The 23,521-nt window shown below is 43.8% G+C and overlaps 1 protein-coding gene across 1 annotated transcript in view; it reads right to left on the bottom strand.

Moving 5' to 3' along the window:
- Positions 1-23,521, bottom strand: part of LOC308180671 (uncharacterized protein) — a 463,846-nt gene that overhangs the window by 17,462 nt on the left and 422,863 nt on the right. The window contains exons 11-16 of the mRNA XM_080562720.1: positions 19,927-20,045; positions 17,332-17,456; positions 15,133-15,207; positions 13,670-13,799; positions 8,094-8,280; positions 6,758-6,951 (exon numbers count right to left, since the gene is read on the bottom strand). The gene's annotated coding sequence lies outside the window, so the exon portion shown is untranslated. The remainder of the gene's footprint in view (positions 1-6,757; positions 6,952-8,093; positions 8,281-13,669; positions 13,800-15,132; positions 15,208-17,331; positions 17,457-19,926; positions 20,046-23,521) is intronic.

Genomic DNA, 23,521 nt, shown 5'->3' with positions numbered 1-23,521 from the left:
ATTAAGAGGGCTGAGAGTACAAACATCCTTCAAGGACAGTCTCTGTCATGCTGAACAGCTTCCTACATCTCCTTGCTAATGTTCTTTCTTGAAGGATTTTATGCCAAGTACCCTCTGAAGTCAAGCAGCTATGCTGGTACAGGATTTTTTTTTTCCCAACTACTGCTATTACAGACGAGCAGACTGATGAACTGGTCCCCAAACTGTCTCTGGTTATGAAGGTAAGTGCCAGTTCAGATCAAGCCCCAGGAAAGCATTTTTCTTTTACTGATATCATCTACGTGGGGTGAGACTCACCCCTCTGGAGTACATTTGTGCATCCCTTGTACTGGAGTTGAAAAGTGCCCAAACACTGCTGAGTTCTGGTTCACCCCTGGGACACAAACATCTTTATCATCCAGTCCCAACCTTTCAGAAAAGATTATAGCTTATCTGTGTTGTAGCTAGAAATGGCCTAATCTTCAGTGGTTGTGAACTTTTTTTTTTTAATTATTGTTAAGGAGGTTACAAACAAAAAAAAGTTTGTTTGCCATTCCTGCCAGTCAGTGCCTGACCCCTGGAGATAAGAAGGTGACACCTCTGCTCCGAGTTGGCACAGTAGCAGAGCCATGTAGCCCCCTTCTCTTCTCCTAAGGAGATGAGGCGGTTTATCTATACCTGAAGAACTTGGTCTGAAAGCTGGCCAGGGCCTTGTGTGCTATAGTTCTGCCCTCTCTTTCTGTTGGTTCGTTCTTCTCGTGCAAGCACCCCGTTTCTATCTAACGTGCCCAGCAAGAAACGCACAGCGTGACCTTCTGGAGCGCTGAGAATCTGGTCCTTGCTATCACTTAGCAGTTGCCACAGCTATTAACGTGCTGCTGTATGAGAACACTAGTGTGGATTTATGAGATTATCCTAAATCCAAGCTGCACATTTCTTAATTATCAGTATTCTTCCCCTGGACGAGAAACATTTGCATAATTTCCCAGCAGTAGAAAGCAGCAAAATCAAAACAATAAACGAAAAGATGCACCAATTCATCACTAAACTGCATGTACATTTGCTGGCATTGTTCATTTTCTTGCATATCTAATAGAGACATCAAGGAAGAGCAGATCCTCAATTTGGCTTACATGGAACCCCGCCGACTAGCGATAGCTGAAGTGCTGGCCCCGCGTTAGTATGTTTATTCCATGAGTTTTTCATGGAGCCCAGATAGTTTTGGCACAGAATACCAATTCAGACGGTGATCCTGCAAATATTTAAGCAGTGAATATTGTTGCTGCTACAGGCAGAGTTGTTGGCACCAGTGAGACAGCTCACAGCAGTGGAGCGAGCCAGGGGATAGAGAATTTCTTAATCTAAGGTCTTACAGAGCAAATACATTTACCATTTGTTTTTTAACGATACAAGAATGCATATCACAGTCAGCACATTCCCCAAGCAAAAGCAAGGGAAAAGTGCTAGTGACAGGCTCCTGAGTTTAACAGAAGAAGAAACAAGCGATGGGATTTGCACCGGGACTCAGATGACTTCATCTTGGGTTTAATCCTCCACCAGACTTGTACTGTGGTGTCCTGGGGTGCACACACATCCTGCGCTGCCACGGAGCTCCCTGGGAGGTGGGTGGTGGTGAGCAGCCTGTGCTGTTCTCAGCCACGTTACCTGGAGACAGAAGATCTCCAGCCATGACTTCAAGGGTCCTCCTTCTGATGGCCACGTTTGCAAATGGGAATTAGGAACCTAAAACACTTAAGTGCTTTAATCCAGCACCATTTAATTGCTTCCTATTAAAAGACTATGACTGTAAACCACTTTTTAATCACTCTTCAGCTGGTCCAGCTGCCCATGTGAAAAATAAAGACTTCTTTTGACCCTGTCTTGTCTATGTTTTTGAATGGTTCAAATAGTTGCCATCCTGGCACCATATAACTCAAAACACCATTGCCCCAGTGATGTATTTTGAAGGGACACCATTCCCAACGCTGTACGATATCAGGGGAATGACAGGTTCTTGTGGTGTACATCAGCAGGAAGATGACACTCAGCTTTTGTGGTTTAAGGGCTTCCAGATACATCACGGAAAGTGCTGTCTTATCTCAGGAGCCTGAGGGCAGGCACAAGGTGTTTTTGTCAAAATAAAACAGAAAACCTGGGTGGATTTTGCATCTGACTGTCCCAGGATGACAACTATGGACACGGGGCCATAGGAACATCTTCTTATGGTAGGTAGGGATTGGGTTTCCTCATCACTTCATTTCAGCCCAAAAGCGTGTTCCTAAAGCTATCCTTGCAGGATTTAACCTTTTGCTTAATTTTTACCATACGCATGAATCCCGTGGACTTTTAGTGGATTTGCATGTGTTTAATTTTAAGCATGTTTGTTGCCACTATACTTAAGGATGGTAATCTGGATTTTATAATGCTGATCTTAGTTCTGTACACTCAAAAGAAAAGGAAATAGGGAAGTAATTCAGAAAAGAGCAGCAAAGAGGAAAGACTGATTTGTGAAGAAAGGACAAGTAGTCACTACCTGACATTTTTCATATCCCACTGATATCAGAGGAGCTAACTGCAGTACACATTAAACATACCAGAGGTGCAGAGTTATAGAAGCTCCACCAGTCCCTTAAGAGCAAGTGACAGCACAGCTTGTGACAAAGTGCAAAGGAGGAGCTGCAAGAGGACATGTACCTTTGTAAGGTCCCGAAGTGGACGTGAGACAGAGATGACCCCAGTGAGATGTCCTGGGTTTACACACAAAAAAATGTAGATTTCTAAGAGGACCTGATGAAGGCATTGTAGGGTTACCCCATATCCTTAAAGGTAGATTTCCTGTTTTAGAGCATCATGATGAGCGGAGTAAGCATGGCAGGGTTATAATTTACCCAAGCTGGAAAAGGAGTCCTGGCCAGAGCTGGAAGTCCTCATTCCTAATTTCAACATTCAACTACTAGGTCAGGCTTTCTTCCATAGATTTAAAGCCTGACACAGGCTCCCATGCTGTGCTACTTATAATATGATCAGTACATTCAACAGTTTTCTATAAATTAAGTATCAATAATAATTTCACAGGCAACACTATCTTTTTTCAGCAAAGTATACTTCCTTAAAATACACCAGCAGCATCAAATGTAACTAGATTTAATTTCATGCTGAAGAGTCTGTGAATATTCATTTTAAAATAGTCACCAAGAGCCTAATTTTAATTTGTGTGATGTTTCTGCTAATACCAATGCCTACTTAAAATATCCGTTAAAAAGCCTTAAGAATATTAACAGGGAACTCTTACAGAAATACACTAGAGTTTTATGTTTTGAATTACCATTACAGGCTTTTTGGTTTAACTCACGTTAAACAGATTTCATTATTAACAAGAATGTGTGCAAATTAAAACAAGCCCATTAGAATCTAAAATTCCATGCTAAAAAGATTAGGGACATTTGAGTTATTCTTTTCTGAAGGAATAAATGTAATAAAGAGTGATAGGGAGTAAAAACCAGTATTACAAATGCACACAAAATCAACAGTGGTTAGACAATGGTGAGGAGCTTTTGATGTATTTCAGAATAACCTGCTCTACACAAGGAATCATCTTGCTCACGATTTTGTTCCCTACAACATTGACACTGCATTTATGAAGTCTTTGTCACAGATCCGCAACTGCCTGTAGGGTGCTACCGCTTCTGGGATGTCCCTGCAGGCACCAGCTCTGGATGTCCCCACAGGCACCAGTTCTGCTTAGCAGGCCTGGAGGCCTCAGAAACGCTGGCCAAAGGCTGTGGTGGGTCTCACTTCATCCTCCCCTCTGCTCTCTACTCGCCTGAAACCTGGCTGCTGAGGATGGAAGTGAAGGTGTAGATTTGAGCCTTTACCGTGATCCAGCACAAGGCTGGCTCTGTGACAGGACATGTACAGGGCTTGACTTGGTGCTCACGTCTGGATTTCACCCTGCACGACAGAAATTAGACTGCTCAGCAGCTTGTCAGAGCCAGGCTCGCTGCGTGCACCTCACAGCCTCGGGCTGGGCCTCTGGAAGGACGTCTTTGCTCCAGCACCGAAATACAGACAGGGTGAAGTTCACGCTGAGGTTTAAGGGGCAGTTGAGTGACTTCACACAGAAGTGAGGCCCTGGAAAATGTACTTTTACTTCATCTGCTTTCAGATGCTTTAGCTCCCAGCTCCTCTATTGATCTCCTCTTCTAAATAACCCTCAGTTCAATACAGTCATCAATGAAAAGTCTGCTACTCTTATAAATCACATGAATATTTACACTGCCTTGTGTAAAATACATCTTTTGACATATTGGGCGCTTTATGTCCCTGTTCCCTGTCTCGTTATTTCTGTCCTTTTCTTTACCTATTGCTGGGGTGGCAGGGGGGACACTGACCCCTTCCTCGGCTCCAGTGAGCTGCCATGAATTATCTGTGTTAAAACTCTCTTCTGTCAAGCTGCCAAATCTTTTGCATTAATCCTGAAAATTACAATTAATGAGTGCTAAGAGGATCTTTCCACCTTTGTGTATGGCTCTATTCAGTTGTAATGATCCCTGCTTCTCTGCCAGCATCTGGAAGCCTCTTGTGGTCATGGCTTTTGGCTCTCAGGCAGGGCAATGTACTTGCAGGAGGCAGTTTGGCTGGTGGCAGCAGGGCTTCTGCCTTTTCTTGACTGATATCCTGTCCTCAAAGATGGTCTTCAGTGATGACTGGGGAGATTTATGTTAATGGGAGCCCATGACCACCAGAGCGTGGAATGTTCCCCCTGTGCAAAACATCACATCATCATTTCAGGCATTTTGAAGTCGTTATTGCTGTGATCTGCTATGAGGTGAAGCACAGGGCTGGGAATCAGGTTGTCACAGGTCTACAACCCCACTTTGACAAGGACTTGAAATAGCCTTAGGCTCTTGGATTCAATTTCCCAAACTTTTAATGTGTCTACCAAGATTCAGCTCCCTGGGGACTACCAACAAAGTAAAAATATGGTATTTTTAGTTATTAAGAACCAGAATTCAGAATCTCATTGGCATGAAAATAAATCACCTTTAGGTATAAACTAGAGATCCCTAAATCAGGCATGAATCAGTTCGTCCCCTGCCTGTGCATACTGATCCACTTGCAATTTCTACGATTTGGAAGGAGATCTGTTAATTTTTGTTTAAGCACAGACAGGTTGCCATTTTCTCATGACAATCCTGCTCCCACTTTGAGCTGCTGAGTGGCTCCAGGAAGGGTTTCTGTTTTTGTTGTTGTTGCTGTTTTGTTTTTGTTTTGTTTTCTCTACATGAGCAGCAAGAAGCTTGATGGGTGTGCAACCTACAGTAAGCAGTAACTAAGTCATGTTACCATTGGCAGTCACTGACTGTTTAATTCAGCACTCAGACAGAAGCTAAAGCATCTCCTACAACTCAATGGGTTGCTAAGTCTTGTGCTCCTACTTTCACAAACCTCTTCATTGACATTTCCTCTTCAGGACTATTTATCTGACACACACAGTCCTTTTTTATTTTTTTTCCTCTGTGTGTTCACTTGACTCTAGTCTGAATTTATACAAGCCACTTCACCATGAATAGAGCATTTGTGCATTTCCAGTTTTTCTGTCCCAGAAATAACCCTGCAGAAATCACTAGAATTACAGTAAGGGAAAAAAGCAAGGGATGTCACTGGAGGAACGAGCCTTCTTTCTTTATTTCCTTAGAGAGGAAATGTTAGATAACTGCTTCCCTGAATTAATAATTTCCACTCTCTTCAGTGGAGTTATTTCCCATTTGAGCCAGTAATGAATTTAACCTGCAATTCCTATGTTTAATCTATAAATTCAGCTAGTAGTAGCTCCATGAAGTAAAGCACTTTCTCACTTTTAAATGTCAGAGGATGCAAACAGAATGAGAAGGTTAGAGTAGCCCAAGTACGTACTACCCCCGAGCAGACACCTCTCTGGAATTACCTCCATCTGTACAGGCAGGTACCTACAGACGGACAGGGATCTGCGTGGGACAGGGTTAACAGGATTAGCTAGGCAATCGGCAATGCAGAGCTGGTCAGAAGTGCATGTCCTCATACTACGCATTCACACAATTTCAAGCACTTAATGGACTTCTCATCTCAGCTGGGGACTAGAGCTGCTGCTGTCACATAAAACTGTAATGATTTCAAGGCAAAGGGAGACATTTCACAGCAGTTATTGCTGACATTAGAAATGTCAGGTATGTCCATACACCACAAGCAGTGCTGCGCACAGCCCCCCGGCGGCTCTGCTACCAAAAGCCCTACAGCAGTGCTGGCCCAGTGCTCTGCCTGAGCACGACAGCTCTCAGCTGTGCCTGCACCATCACACCACTGCCCAGAACAGCTTAGATTTAGATCGGCCATGTCCTGCTGTGTCTCGTGTGATGCTTACAGATCTACCTGGCCCTATTCTATCCCAAATCTTGTACAGCTAAGGTAGGCTTTGGTAAGAAGATGTCCATTGTCAGGCCAGTGAACCTTCCTGTTTGAACCATGAGTAATGCCTTCAGAGCTCCGGGTTTACCTGAAGCAGAGGTTTTTGTTTGCATTTGGCATCAGTGAGATCCCATTAGTAACGTCATCTGTTGGGGTCACAAATGCATGCTAGAAGAGCTGAATGGTTATAGTGAAGTGTAGGAGTAGCAGTATTCTAAGAGGTTTGCTTTCCAAAGACTTAATACCAGGTCTGCATGGGAAATAGGTGGGATGGTGTACAAACAAAACATGTGGGTTTGGGGAAGAGGCAGGGAAGAGAGCAGCAGTATCTTACCCATACAAAGGTAGTGGGGCTCATCTCAAAGAAATCCTGCACCACTGTAAGATGTGTTTTGTGCAACTTCATCTCAGTGACACAGCTTTTCTTGGGTGGAGATCTCAGATGTGCAGTGGCTTTGTTGGGCACTGTAGGCCAGATGAGAAGAAGAGGCAGAGGAGAACACAACATCCATTTGGAACTGCTGCACCCTGGGAAGAGGTACAGGATTCAGCCAGCAGCTCGTGAGTGCAAGAAGTGGTACGGCTATGTGATACAGTGTGACCACAAGGTGGGTGATGGATTTAACACGTTCTTCAATGCAAGAGATCCCCTCAACCCTCATCACTGATGCCTAGTATCAGGAGGATAACAGTGCAGTCTGTAAGATCACCAGCCACCTCTAGCTCCCAGCACTAACTGTTTGGGTTGGTGGTAATTCTTCCTCTGACAGGCCAAAAATGACTCCTTCCTTTGAACACACTGGAAAGGCACTTGTGGATGGATATGATGCTGGGATAGTAGTGCTAATAAAATCAGCAGAGAAGCAGCATTTAGCAGCTAGGAAGGCAAAGAAGCAGTTTTTTCAGGAACACATAGGCTCCTGCTTTGATGTTGCATTCAAGCCAAAGCAAGGGCATGTTTTAAATTCCCAATAATTCAAGTTTCTTTTTAAGTTCCCAAGCCTGGCTGAGCTCTTAAAGACAAGAGAAGATCTTGCTCCTGGGGTTGGCTTTCCCAGGCAATCACAGCTCTGCTCAGAATACTATTTAAATACCAATTATTGTAATTCTCGGCAGAAATATTACAGGCATTCAGATTTTTTTTTTCTTAACAGCCAAAGGGAGACATTTCCAGCATCTATCAAACCTCTTTTATTTTAATCCACATGAAAATTTCTTTCCAGAAGGACTGGGCAATAGAGCATAATTTATCATTACAGTTCAAAGATTTGTCATGGCAGAGCCTGCTGTCTCATGCCAAGCCAACCTGTCTAGTGTAACCTTTTGGGGGCAAAGAGGGCTGGCTGGAGAGCAAAGGGTATTGAGGCTAATAAGTCACGGAGATTAGATAGGTGGGAAGCAGCAGAAGCAGTATCTCTTGCTTCCCTGCAGGGAGCAAATCCCCCCTCTCCTGCACTGTGGAGGACATTCCCAAATCTTTCTCTGATTTTGTCCTGGAAGCCAGCAGCCAGGGCACAGCTTGAGACACAGCTGGCAGCCAGCACGAAGTTGCACCAGTGAAAAACTCCTGCGTGACAGCGGAGCACTACTCACTGATGGTCACCCTTCCTGCAGGCCTTGGCAGCCCTCCTGCTCACCCTGACCGAGAGAAGAACAGAATTAGTTGGTACCTTTGCTATTCAGACGTGGGATCTCAACAGACATCTTCAGGAGGGTGATTAGGTCTCCTGCTGCCAAGAGCCATCATGCGACACGACAGGACTGCTCCAAAGCTGTCATTTTTATTTCCTTTAACGGTTGCTGTCAAATCAGGGTAATTGCAATGAATGTCCAGGCATGAACATCAAGTCAGGGGTTCTGCAAAAAAAGTTTTAGTTCCCTTATTAATGGCCAGTGCTAAGAAAAAGAGAAAAGCAGATGCTAGAGAAGAGCTGCCATGTTATAGATACCCACTTGTGGCTTGCTGCTCAGTCCAGGTGATGCCTTGCAAATGGGGCAGAACAGAACAGCTGGGGGGGCAGCAAAGGGATCTCCTTGGCTCCTTGTACACAGGCCCGAGGAGCTGCTGGCTTCCCACCCCAGCGTGACCCAGGTGTCCTAAGGAAACAGGGTTTGTGACATTGAGCCTTGCACCTAGCCTGCTTTCATTGCCTCTTCCCCCGAAGAGTTTGAGCCAGGCACCTGATTTCATAGCTGGCAGGGAGGCAGGGCTTAAATATAAAGCTCCTGTGGGCTTGGGGGAAGCAGGGTGATGGTGAGACCCCCACGTTTCAGCCCTGCAAGGGAAATCAGCAGTGTGAGGGACCCAGTGGGGCTGCCCAGTGTGTCAGTGGGACAGGGAGCGGGGCTGAGCACGGGGAGCACTGGTCTTAGAAGGAGGGAAAGGGCTTCCAGGCACTGTATTATCATCCCAGGTAATCACAGCAGTGTTGGGGAGAGCAGGGGACACAAATTACTTGCTAATGCAACAACTTGCTATACTAACAGTGGTCAAAACTGGTAAACGATAGTCCTGTTCCTGTGGGGCCTGAAACCCCATGGGCAACCCCCCACAGTGCCAGGGAGCTGGCACCCACACCCCCAGCGCATCCCAAGACAGCAGAATCTATAGCTCAAGTTAAGCTAAAAGCTCTCTCCTTTCCTTCCTCTTCTTTCTTCAGCTGCACCCATTGTAAACCGAGCACAGCTGTGGTTCTGGCCCTCAGACTGTATAGGAGCTATAGCAAAGTGTTTAATGTATTCTTAGCTTTTAAAATACTATTCATCAGCTGCAATCAAAGGAGAGAGCCAGCATCATGTTGCCAGCCAAATTAATCACAGCTCCCCCATTCCCCCCTCCACACACAGTCACGTTGTGTGCAGCAGTGGTGGTCTCGAGACCACAGTTTAGCAGACATTGGAAAAGGCCAAGGTGGTAAATGTAAATCCTGGCTGCTCTTAATCATGTTCGTAATGACCATATCATCAATCACAGGCCTTCTCAAGTGCTCAGCAACCACAGCCCGAGGGTATATTTTTCAAAGAATCCAGTTCAGTGAGGTCTCTCAAAAAGCTGGGTCACCATTATTCCCACTCACGCAGGAGGAGGATTGCTTTTGACTGTCTGGCACTGACGGTGCAAGTAAACTCAGCATCTCCCCCAAAAGTCTGCATGCAAAGAGTAAAGTCAGTCAAATTTATGCAACACAAAATTTCAATGGGCTTTAGAAGAAAACAAGCTGAAGAAAAACAAAAGATGCCAATCGAACAAATTGGGAAAAACTGTATTTCTGTCATTTCACTGCTCTCAGTATTTCTCACTGGGGACACGGTCAAAACACTTAAAAAAATCAGGCTTTCAGACTTCCTAAAAACATTGGAATGTTGAGAAATAATGAGTATTTTAGTGGTTACAGATTTCTCCACAGACCTCTGAAGGACTCAAGACCTGGCTAGACACAGAACATGGAGGTCCTTATGTGAAACAAGCCACACACAAGTAATACACAGGCGATAAACATCCTGAATTCTCGGAAGTGTTACAAAACAAGCCACATGCAAGTCACCAAACCTGCTCATTTCCCACCTGAGTGACAAAGCATTCGGCACAGCAACAACATCGTGCCCTAGAGCACAGCCAATCGCAAAAGCCCATCCATGAAAATATTAAAGACATTCGGTGCTTTTTCTAAATTCCAGTTGTGCAGTGTTATAATAACGATTACATTTCACACCCAGCACAGAACTGAATCAGACCTGTTTGATTCCACTGGAAGAGCTGATGGAAGCTTTAACACTTTGAGGAGAGTTCAAGACGATTTTACGGAAGTGTGCCTTGGGGAAATTGAAATGTCAAGCATAATTTGGCACTTGAAACATGAAGGAGAGAGGCTTTTCATTTGTTTTCATCTGCATCTTCCCCTCCTCTGAACTGTACATGCTCCATTTCCCGCTCTTTCTGTAGCTTTCATTAGGCAATGCTGAAATCTGCTGGATTTGAGGAATCTCCAAGGATAAACAAGTATCTGGCATTAACCTGCTCTGTAAAAGTCAATTTGACATGTCTCACTATTCTTCCCTTCTTGTTAGGCAAACTAGTCCAAAACAAGCTTTTCCCCTGGTATCTATCTTTTCCCATACATTCATCTGATTCTTCATGTAAGACTAGAGGATTACTGCTCACTACTCTAATTCTAAATAGCTGTGGGTTCACTTGGAAAAAAAAAATTAGGCTTTTGATCTAGGTTTCAATCTCAGCCCTGGTCTCTGGGGCCAGAGGGACTCAATCCTGCAGAAGTGCTGCTCCAGCTGGGTCTCAGCGGACGTCTGCCTCCTTCCAAAGTGCTTGAATCCACAAACAGGTCCCCCAGCAGGACAGCACAGGGCAGGCAGAAAGACCAGAAAATTCACGTTTGCCCTCCCACTAAAATAGAAGAGCTCTCATAGCTGTCAGCATGAGCAGTAACAAAACGAGTTGGCAAGCAGGCCTCTGCTAGGTGCAGATCCTGGGAATGCTGATAATGTGTTCTTGGGAGATAAATTTTTAATTCTCCCCATCATCTAAGCAATTTCTGGTGAGACAGAGCACAGATCCCCACTGTACTCTGAATTCTTCCCACAGGGATTTTCCATGAGGCAATGCCTATTTGATATATGTGGAATTTCTTGTGGCAGCTGAACAGTTTTGACTAAGATTCACTTGAAAAAAAGTCAAAAGAGATTTCAATAACATAGAAACATGTTGATTTCTGATACCATAGTGACTTCTCATTGCCTGGCCATTTTAACCTAAAATAAGAAATGCAGAGTCACACAAATATGAAATATTTCGACATTGTAAAGGGTTTCAATCCATTTGAACCATGGTTTTAGTTTAGAAGGCTTTGGACTGTCATTTTTCAGGAAATTGTTTAAAATATTCCAACATCTTATCATGAGGAAAAAAGGGGCTTTTCAGAATTGTATACAAACCAAAAAAATAAAAAAATAAAAAATACAATTACTAAAAACTTCGAAAGTAACCTTAAGTGACCAATACCATATCCATCTTTGACAAGGAGCTGGAAAGTACAGCACAGTTAGTGTGAAACTCTGGCTGAGTTTTGGCTAGAAACAGAGGCAGTAAAATCAGCAAAATTTTCCTTTCTGCTCAACAGGGTAATTTTAAGCAGTGTCACACAAATGTCCCCTTGAAAAGTCCCTTGAGAGGCCCTTCTCGTCTGTGGATGCTTTCTCAATCAAATGCTTGGTGGCTTTGTGTGGCCCCAGCTACCAGAGTGAATTGTTTCCCTGTCGCTGGATGCGGAGGCCTTACACCGATGGCTAATTTCTGTCAGAGAAAGTGGACTGGATTTGAACCAAAATCCATTGATTTTGCACCACTGCTTCACACTAGCCCTGCCACCAGAATGAACACATGGCAAACGAAGCTGTGCCACCATGGTCCTCTCCCGGCTGGGGACGAGACGGGGCCGTCCCACTGCCATCCTGCAGGCCACTGCCAGGCCAGGAACGCTCGGGGTGGTGTGTGCCAGGCTGAAACCCCAAACCCGGGCTTCACACCTCATCCTGCCGCAGCCTGCCTCGGGCAGCCCACTTCAGAAGCAGCTCAGAGAAACCCTGAGCATTGCTCAAGTCCTGCTGAGGCTGATGTTTCTGGAAATCAGCAACATGCGGAGCCAGCAGCAATGACTTAGCACGGACCCCTGGCGGGTTTGAGAAATGCCTGTGAGAAGCCATCTGTGGGACAGAGAGAAATGGAAGGATTTGAGGCCCCTGCGCTGCTTCACCTGACACCAGCCGCCCTGCCATGGTTTCCTGCCTGGTGGGGAAAAGCGTTTCCCTCGGCGAGGCAGCAGGTTGTTTTACACAAGTAAAAAGTCTTTGGGGTATCGTTGGCAGGCACAGCCCTGGATGTAGCACTTCATGGCTGTCTTGTGAGAGGTAGAAAATACAACCCACTTCACTGGTTAAGGAGTGTATTCCTCCTCGTGGGTGGATAAGATATCTCTCAAGTGAATGGCTCTCGTATTTATTATGTCAGATTATACCACTTGAGTTACTGGTTCTGATTATAACAAAACTGGAAAAACAACCACTTACTAGATATTAATTTTATCTTACAGATTCTATTGTAAATGTGATACAGGCTGCTATGTATACTACAATCCTTAAAATAGCTCCATCTAAATGCAAATGTGGACCTCTGCCTAACACAGAGCTGAAAGCCTTCCCATTAACACACCAAGAGATAGGGGAATTAATTTAATGCTTAAAAATTCTCAGGGATAAGAGGAGTTTCTTCTGTTCATATCTAGCATCATTTTCTCTTCATGACCAAAGCACCCATAGTACGATAATTTTTACCTTTTTTAAGCTTACCGAGGGAAAAGGCAGTGCAATCTCTCTCTGGAAATGACTCGCTCAACTCTACAGACCAAAGTGTAGGTATGTTTACACTTGGTAAGGGATGCCCAGGGAAAGATGAAAGATGAAGATGGCTACAGTGCAGGAAGGCTGTTGGGATTCAATTACTCATCTTTGCAAACTAATCAAAAGCAGAGATAGTGTTTGACAGCATTCATCTCTCACCAGCATTTTCAATACCCGCTCCTCTAAGCACATCAAACACCGAGCGTCTCACACTATCTACCGTACATGCGTACACAGAGTGTGAGATACCAATTTCTCGTTGGAGGACTTCAGTGATCACTCAGGGGCACGTGGAAGTCACTGCCTCTAAGACAGTTACTATATACACTGCACATACAGGTATACATGGCCTGGAAAGCAAAACACAGCTCTGTCTCAGAGAAAGCCCCAGCATAAGCACAACTGCCTTGGAGCCAAGGGCTTGTGGTGCTCAGCAACCTCCCTTGCATCTTCCAGGTTGAGGGTAAGGCAGGAAAGAGGGGAAGGATGTCAGTCTGGCTGTTCTGTGAAATGTAAATGTGCCATGGGGAACTATTCTCTGCAAACACGTCTCTGTTTTGATTCCCAGGTGCCAGGCAGCAGCAGGCAGAAAGCCGACACACAGGCAACTTCGCTGCCTTCTGCTCCATTCTGGGAATTAAACTCTTAAAAGTAGCTATAATCACTTATACCAAAAAGCACATAATGAAGTTGTATAAATACTGAAGAAAAGAGAACATTTGCCATGCACTAACTACGTTTGTTAATCTTGGTGTCTTTTCACCAGAATCCACAGAATCCGAAGTTGCTCTGCAATAGTATTTTCAGAAAAAAAATAGAAGAGTCATGGACTTACTTGAACATGCGTATCGTCAGGAAGAAACATCCACCTCATAACCACACCAGGAATATCTGGAACAGACATCTTTGAAGCCATGAGATTAGAAACCACCACATCCAGACGTAGAAACGTGATCATGCAAAATCTGGACAAGCAAAAGAAATACTCAGATCACTTCCCACAGATTTTCACTCTGAAATATGTTCCTGTTCTCAGAATCATTTCAGAAACACAAACTTATTAATGACAATTTGGTTGTGTTGATGTGAATGATAAGCTTTTGTTGTGCTGACAAAGAAGCAGTACAGTTACTTCTGGATTTGGCCTCACACATCACAGGTGGACCCAACCCCCAAAAAACCTCTAGCAGGGTACTTAGGACAAGGAGTTTCTGCTCTCTAAGGCGTGTCTCTACAGCACTTCCCATTCATTTCTTGTGGTGGGGTTCTTATTTTCTGCCAGCAGCAACATATCTGGCTGTGCTGAACACAACCGGCTACTGAATCGCTCCAGCAGTTACCGCTTTTGCAGCTAGGAGCTCTGCAAGGTGCAAGAGCTAGCTCATCTCATAAATATTACATACTTTCAGAGTAAGGAAAAAATTTCTTAAGCCATTTTCTCTCTGGATCTTGTCCTGCCAGTGCTGAGTATTTTCTGTGCAAGAACTCAGTGGCTGGGTCCTTGGTGATTAATTGTTTGCAAGATGATGCCCTAAATGGCAAAAGAAATAGATAACTTTTCACAGCAAATGGATGTGCCTCAGTTCAGAGAACTCTAAGGGTACAGAGTCAATGTTGCACACAATGAATTTCATTTGGCAAAGCTAATGCTTCTGGCCTGACCTTTGATCACCAGCAACATATAATAGTAATTAAAAGACTTCTGAAATTTGGAAAAATGAAAGACTCATTGCAGCTGTAAACTGATTAAGAGACCACTACAGGCCAGAAAGGTGGTGTAAAGCTCTACATGAGTCATTGCCATAAAAATACCATTTTCCCAAGCAGCTTTTGCTATTTCATGAACTACAACACTTTCCAATGTATTCCTGTAATCTATAAAAACTTTATGAAATATTGACATTACTGCTGTTACTGATGTTCCCATAGTAATTATCCTCCATAATAATTAAACAATATGGCACAAAATCTGGTGAGGTTTGTTCCTGATAACTGACCTTTTAGACAAGATTTACTTTGCACTCTTACAGAAACAAACCTCTCCTTCTATGCTTTCTTCAAAAATTATCTTCAAAATTGCTGTTCTTCAAAATGTTAACAGGGACATTGTGGGAAAGCAGGATTCTAGTTTCTCTGGAGATTAGTGTTCTTTTTCCTCCAACTATTTAGTTCAAATTACATCAAATTATGAACTGAAATTGAAAATAGTACTCCATTTTATACTCACTGAAGGTCTGATTTTCTAAATGGAAACCTATCATGGAAATCCTCGCTAACCCCTACATTACAAATACTTGCTTTGCAACACACAGGCACGCAGCTTCACCCTGTTTTCCTCAGCTTTGGGCCTCACAGATTCCAGGTCTGGCTCCACTGCAGAACCAAAAAAAATATAAAGCCTTTCAAACAATCGTTACAAAGCACTCCAGCTTTACTAACAAGAACTCTTATTTATACCCAAGATCTAAGCTTGAAGGGAATCTTGAAACATTAGAAGTGGTTGGTGAGAGCTTGAGACGTTTTCATTGAGATCAGGGAGATAAAAAGAAGATACAGGAAAACCACAGGATGAAAGCTAAAGGAGAAAAGTAATCCCAAAATAGCTCTGCTTGGAGTGTTCTTCTGGAAGGGCTATTATACTGTTCAGTATGGCAAAACATCAAAGAGGAAATATTTCAGCCAAATCACTTGCGAGCTGAATTTCTCATCTTCTTCCAGATCATCACAACTTGCTGGTTTTCTTAATGTGGCCCCTTGGTCAAATATGGAAGGGTAAAGCTCAAAAGGAGAGGGGCTTTCTTGCCTCTCCAACCTAGGAAATACGGGGACAGAGGCAGAACTGCTACTGATGCAGCTGTCCTTCCCCAGAAATACTGCTGTTCCTCCAAGAACTATTTCTATTTCCTATAGCATTTTGAACCCTGCCATTTAACTTTGCAAGGGGGCTTCTCTGTTCTTCCCATTTGCCCATACATACGGGTCCCAGTCCAGAAGTGACTCTGTGCAAGAAACTACCCCCAGTCCCATGCCAAGCCTCACTGGCACCTGCAGGACCATCATTTCATACCACGGCCCTTTGCTGGCTTCATGCCCAGAGCAGACACTGGCCAAACTGTCATAAATAGGATTTCCCTTTATTGCTAAAGATCAGTGGTTTTTCTTAATAAAAAAAGAAAATTAAGTAGATCTACCTGTGGCTTTGAGCATGTGATATTATGGGTCAAACTAATAATGCAATTTCAGATTATAGCCCAGGACATTTTCAGGACTGGACTTAAACAGCTTTTCACCAGTGCAAATCCTACCTATTTGCATTTCTGTTTCCTCCTTGTGTTCCCCACTGCCTTTCTCCCTTGCATCCCCCTGCGCTCACAGAGCAAGTCCTTGAGATTAACCACAATATGATTACATTTTAATTGAGGCCAGCTTAGTGTGGGGACATCCTTTTAACTCAGGAGGCCTCAATTCCACAGAACCATAATGAACTAATAATGAATGTGCTAAAGTCATTAAATCAAAATTCATAAAAGGGTGAATATTGCTTTCTTTTATAATAAAGCAATTAAAATCCCATATACTATAATAGATACTACTAAGGTGCACTAAGTGTTCTTTAAAGAGGTTAGTCTATAATGCCACCCCACAAGAATTTGGGGATCTTTTCAAAATAGGGCTGCTGCACTATTAATACATGATCAGAACTCTTTTCATGTCTTCTTTGGTTCAGTATTATTTCTTTTTTTAAGAAATACTGGCATGATTTCATTAGTAGGTTTTGTAGAACTAGTTAATTATAATAAATCATGACTTGCAGTACAAGTAACCAACTTTCAAGTAGTGAAGCATCATATCATTACGTACTTCTTTTCCGTTGAGCTTCTTTCACTGTTCCTTTCATCATGACATCCCCTTCACATCTCTCACATGCTTTGTTCCTTGGGGGTTAACAGCCCCAAATTAAGGTAGCAGAGAACACATGCCATGGATACGTCTGACTTCTTATGTCAGTCCTGACTAGGGGAGAAGCCATACAGGAAAACCCATGTCCTGATTTACAACCACTTGTCTCTTCACATGGTGTTTTCACCACAGGAAATGCAAGTGAAGAACCCTGCATCATTTTCAATGTGCTCCTCGTTGTCACAGGTATAAGAAAGCCAATTTAAAACAGCCACTGTTGAAGACAGGCCTCTTGGTACCTGCATGGCAGCGATGCCTGCTGCCCAAAGTTCACCTTCCCACCTGGAAGAGCCCCTTCCCCGATGGGCCGTAATCCACCCAGGCAAGGGCGGAGATGAAACGAGCAGCACAAAGTGATTGGGATCAGACAAACCAGTCAGTAGCAGAAACAGAAATATCACCAACCCTCTACTGCTGCCTGCGGCGCCAGATCACGTTTTCTCCTGAAGGCCTTTGGCCTCTGTTCAGGAAAAAAAAAATCATTCCTGTGCACCAAATGGCTGGGATCTAAACACAAGACAGTTTATAGATACTCACAAATTCACACAAGCAACAAATGCTTTTCCTTTTGATGACATAGTCACGAAAACCCAAGACTTTGAAGAGTGCTCAGGAAGGGAGACCGACAGAAAGTGTGTCCCAGGGCAGGCGGGCACGTGTGTCTGTATGAAAGAGAAGAACAGATTGGCAAAAAAAGAATTATTAAATAGTACATGGTGGAGTAGGAGATTATCTGGAGAACATGATATAAGAACGGACAGATTAAAGGAACACTAAATATTTATTACAAAGTCCTTCATATCATATGCAATAATACATGCCATAGCTGTTACTGAATAATACAGGCAACAGCCAGTTGTTGAGATTGCTCTCTGAGTTGGATAAAATAGAATTAGAGGCTTTTATCCACTGGAGACTGTGCACTGTTATACATAATAATCAAAATCACTCAGAAAAGACAGAAACAGCTCAGTGAACATCCTAACTACACAAGACAAAACCTCACATCCAGGTTACTGCAGAGGAATGAAAACACACTGGACAGACACAGCCCCATTTCTTCCTGAACATGAGTGCTACTGGAAGGGACATGCCCAAAGGATGGAAGGAATTCAGCCCATGAGAGACTGAAACTGGGGGCTCCTGGGGAGTCCGTGGGATCTGTAACAGGCTGTGAGCCAGTTTGTTGTGCGCTGACTGTAGGGTAAGGTGCAGTGTGCCCTAGGTACAGCAGAAATTCTTCTGCTGGTTCTGTTTTTCTGTACATGGGTTGCTACACGAGCACATTAACACAGTTGAGACAGCCTGACCCTGGAGTTAGCAAGGAACAAAACATGTTATTGCAACCAACAGCTTGCCTCGTAAGCCTGCTTTTCCCCTTCCATGCACACAAGGTCCTTTCAGCAGGCAGAACGGATGCACTCCTGGATCCCCCGCATGCGTTAAAGTGAATTTACTTAAATGGAAAATCTCCCTGCTGTGGCAAATTAGCCCTTGACATTGACTCATGTCTAATATGGTATACAGAGGAAAGAAAACAGAGGATTGTCAAAACAAGTAACCTGTCACAGTGCAGTTGCCTTGCATTTTCTTTGTCAGAGCTGGGCCCCTCACACTGGTTTTGTGGCGTGGTCAGCGTTCATCTAAACCAAAGAGGTCCTTCTCAGTTATGGGGAAGGGGAGGAAAAGGCTTGGGAAGAAAACTGTTTGGGGACTGGGACTTTCTCAACAGATACAGTGACTTTGTCAGAACTACTGTGAACATAAGCCATAATATTTAAAATTAAAGTTCTGTACTGGCTCAATTCCACAGACAGAATCTGGTTTATTGGCATTTAGCACAGTAAACCCTTCCCCTCTCGGTGCACTATTCCCCTATTTCTTTTGGAGGTTTTGCACTGGTGGATCCCACCGGCACTGGCAGAAATTACCCAGAGCAATCTACCATGAACTGCAGAGAGCACGGATCCCTACGAGTATTGTATTTCTTCCTTTCTCATACATACTGAGGAGAGCATAGCCGACTCACCGCAGGAAACCCAGGTGCTGAATTCATCTAACAAGCTGCTTAAAACTCTAAACAGATGTTTCTGTGTCTTTCCTGCTTCTTGAGCAGTCTGTGTGGAAACACCAGCAGATTTACAAAAGAACAGATGCATGAACCATACATGCTTTAGTATCAAGGCCTGAGTCACTGGAAAATGGTTTATGACTATGCATATAATTTGAGCAACGTGCTGTAGGGAAAAAAGATCAACCTTGTCCATAATGGAAATGTAGATTGACCTGGCCAGAGCCATTGAGGAAGGTAGCAAAATTCATGCTGAAACTGAAAATTATACCTGTCTTGATCTGTTCCAGCTCCTGCAATGACTCATGAAAATGTAGATTGGGTATTTAGGCTGGACCTCATCCAGGGCCTGGAGAGATGTACAAAATAACTAATTGACTTCAATGGCTATTTTATCAGGGTCCTTACTTTCCAAGACTATGGAAGGATCACAAATAGACCAGCAAACATGCTGAGAGCTATTAGAGCCCAGAAAAACTAATTCGTACTTACATTGTCTTCTTTGTACTCTGAGAGGAGTGGAAATGTGCCTTAGCGCTGACAGCAGCATCGCCAGCCCCACAGCCCCCATGGTCGTGTGGTCAGACTGGGCTGAAGAGCAGATGCTGGATTTAAATAATCATTCACAGAATTACTGCATTTCCCTGGTGTTTCTTGACCCTTTTGGATTTATTACTTGAGACTTTTCACACAAAGTACTTCTGCAGGAAAAAGAGTTGCACCAGCACTAGGATAGGATACACGGACTGGTGTCCCACATGGCCAAGTGGATTGGCCTCAACATTCCTTGTTGGCTTACTTCTCCGCAAAGCTGGACTGTCTGGACTTTTATGATCATTCAAATACTTTAACAGTGTTTCTTAAGGTGACTAGGACACAACCACAGTAAGATAAATCAGCAATCAACAAGCCCGCATCTCTAAGGTGGATTTTGAAAAAGGTACATTTTAAAATTTTCCCCTCTCACAATCTGTCCACAGATCTGTGGATCTGTCATCCCAATACTGTGTAAACAAATGAATAGCAACAAGCAACAACAACAAAAGAAAAAAAACCCACACCTGTTGGATTTCAAGAAACTTGGAGATGGAGGCTGAAGTCCCAAAACCGCAAAGCTCCTGAAGGTGTGAAGCACCTGAACGTGTGGTCTTCCAGGTGGTCATGTCCCAACTTACTGCCTCTGTTGGAAAAAAAAAAAATATAATATTGACCATAAACACCAGAGAACTCCCAAGAAGAATTTCACAAGCATCACGCACACTGATGCCCAAGAACCATTTGCTTAATACAAACAAGACAGGGTTATTTTGTTAGGCAATGTGTGGTAATAGCCAGTTATTAATCCTTTCCACCTTAAATTGGATTTTCTAGGTGTCATGGACATTGCTGACAAGGAAGTCACTGAAGCCTGGCACTAGAGATTGTAGGAGAAATCCTGATCTCACAGCAGTACAGGTAAGCTCTCTCTCCGTGTCTCATGGGGACGTGATTTCACCTCTGTATGTGAGCCGCAGATACTTCTAGCAATGGTTCAGCTGAGTTACTATTTCAAAGACTTCCTTAAACTAAATACTCCTGAACATTTATGAAGTCAGAAAGAGCTTCACAGCAAGCAAAGGAGACCTCTGCTTCAATTAAGTGCTTATTTATACCCACTGCATTTCACATGTTGCATTTCCTGATGAAATGTGTTCCATTATTTCTGAAATATTAAACATCAAAAGCAGAGCTATAATGCATGAATTATACAGTGTTGCAAAAACTATCATCATGTCCAGGTTTTTTGGCATTTCAACGTATAAATGTTATACCAAGGAGCTTTTATACTAATGGATAATTGCCTGCAGTGCATACTTAACCTTTGTCCACTTCAGTTGACTTGGTAGTGTTACCTACATATATCAAACATCATTTCACCCAAATTGGCAATGAAGGAAAGGCATGTGGCCAAAGTCCTTCTCTTGTGCAAAGCTGAACTCTACAGGATTTGAATAGTGATGCAAATGAGAAGCCACGCCACAAACTAATAGGGCTAGATTCTAAGCCCACTCCACATATGCCAGGGGAGGTATCCTGAATTTAGGTTAACAGTTGATCAGATCCCATATAAAGTTGGTTACTGGACCCAAGTGCATTCCAATTAACTGCTAGTAAACAGTCTTGCCTGATGCAACATGTCTTTATCAAACATGAAGCTTCATGAGAAAAAACATTAGAGGCATTTCATAAAGAGAGTGCATATCTTCAATGTGTAGAAAAGCCACACTAACCTCCTCACTATGGGGAAAGAGAAATATGTCCCTGTCCTGGTTTCAGTTAGGACAGAGTTAATTTTCCTCCTAGTAGCTGGTAGGGTGCTATGTTTTGGATTAGGATGAGAAGAGCGCTGATAACATGCTGATGTTTTAATTGTTGCAGAGCAGTGTTTACACCAAGCCAAGGACTTTTCGGCTTCTCGCTCTGTCCTGCCAGCGGGCAGGCTGGGGGTGCAGCAGGAGCTGGGAGGGGACAGACCCAGGACAGCTGACCCAAACTGGCCAAAGGGGTATTCCATACCATCTGACGTCATGCTAAACAATATATAGGGGTGGCTGGCCGGGGTGGGGGGCCGGCTGCTCGGGGATAGGCTGGGCATCGGTCAGCGGGTGGTGAGCAATTGCATTGTGCATCACTTGTTTTGTACACATTATTATTAGTAATACTATTATCATTACTATTATTATTATTGTTATTATTATTTTCCTGTCTTAATAAACTGTCGTTATCTCAACTCACAGGCTTCACTTTCCCATTTCTCTCCCCCATCCCAGAGAGGGAGGGGGGAGGGTGAGCGAATGGCTGTGTGGTGTTTAGCTGTCAGCCAGGTTAAACCACAACAGTCCCTTAACCTTCCAGAGAAAGGAAGGATGGTAGGCAGCTAGGAGTAGCCACAGACTCCACACCAACTCTCACGCCCATGCTCTGAGAAGAGAGACGCTGACGTTTGGCTTTGGCTCGGCAGTGTGCGTGGGAGAGAAACAGCCAAGCAGCCAAGGATGCTGCACTGACCATGACTGTAGGGACACTGCAGGTAAGAAGCACTTTAGCCCCTTCTCTGCCAGAATTGTACTCAGCTGATCTTAGGTAGGGTAGTGGTAGTGTTGTCTGCGTATTGCCAGATGCATATGAGAAAGAGCCCTGCTGTAATCTGACCTGGAAACTGCAGCAGATAGCAGTTGATATTCCAGCTGAGAACCAGTGCTCATCTGCTTCACATTCCTTGCTTACAGCACCATCCTACTTCGCAGTGGCTGACAAACATCTCATTCTCTCCATTGCTTCTGCAACCATAGCTACCTCATCACCTCGCTAGAGCCGGCTGTTTCTGCATCACAGCGAGCACATGCTGCTTGCTTGCACTTTCAGCATTTTGTGCCCATCTCCACACCAGTAACCACTGAGTAAACTCTCACTGCAACTGTCCCTATGCCATGGCTCACTTCTGCCCCACCCATCCTAACATCATACCTCCAAAGCAGGACCTTCCTGCCCTCTCCTAAGTTCTGATCCTGAAGCTTTAGGCCATCCTTTTAGTCTTTGCATATAGCACCTATTATTGAAGGCCCTACCTTGTTCGTGACCATTTCAGCAATGTTCTAGAGTTCTAATTATGACAGTGCTGCTATACAAGTGAGATTTGCCATCCAGAAGTCCCAAATGCATTATAAAGCATTCAACAGAAGGACTTTTGTTCTGGCTATGTGTGCCACTTGGCATTTGTCTTGTTTCTGTTAAAATTTCTCTCTCCATGAAGGATGCCAGTCATGTGTTTGTCAGGTATGGGCATGAGCTTCTCCACCTCATCCTACCTACTCCCCCAATAAACTGCATAAAAAGACAGTGCTCAGTCCTGCCCCAGAAAGTGCTGAGCAGCTGCTTTCCGCCACCCAGGACTGCTGCTATTTTATACATATTCAAACCTCAGAAGCAATCAGCCATTCAGATCTGTAATACTCATCCCTTCGAAATATCAAGCAATTGAACATAAACAGCAAGGATGCACAAGAATGTAAATGTAAACACTCTTCTAATAGCAGGACCTCACTGCTGCTTTGAATTTCCCAGTAATGATCCCAGACCATTCTATTTCAGTCCAGGAAAGGGCAAGCAGAACAAAGCAAGAGAGAAGAAAAAAAAAAAAAATCAGACTTCAACAGAGAAACAACCGGGCTGGAGTGCAAGAAGCCAGTTAGGGATCAGACCATGCTAACCCCTTCTAACCCTTTGCTGGGACTGTTCTTTGCCCCTTATTCCCTGTTTGACTTTGGGCAAGCCATGCAGTCCCTGACTTGCTATAGACAGTTTGATTTCCATCAAGCACAATTCATCTGTTCACAATTTCGTTCCTGGCCTGGAGGCTGCTCCCACTTCCTCACCTGGACAACAGGCACAATGCCACCTCTGAGCCTAGCTGCAGCATAACACAAAGGACTTCATTAGAGGCTAAAATGCTCAAGAGATCAAATATCACAATAATGGGGCCAAACAATAAACAGGAAGAGCGATTTATCATAGACAGGGAAAACACTAAGTTTATGCTACTCTTAAAATGTGGTCCTGCAAGCAGCCTCTTACAGGGCTAGCTGACTATTCATGGGGGAGCTGGGAGGGCAGCTG

This window comes from Anser brachyrhynchus (genome assembly GCF_964034855.1).
Source record: "Anser brachyrhynchus genome assembly, chromosome: 20".
NCBI classification, from domain to species: domain Eukaryota; kingdom Metazoa; phylum Chordata; class Aves; order Anseriformes; family Anatidae; genus Anser; species Anser brachyrhynchus.
Note: the sequence above shows the minus strand (reverse complement) of the source record. Positions and strands in the feature narration are given on the sequence as shown.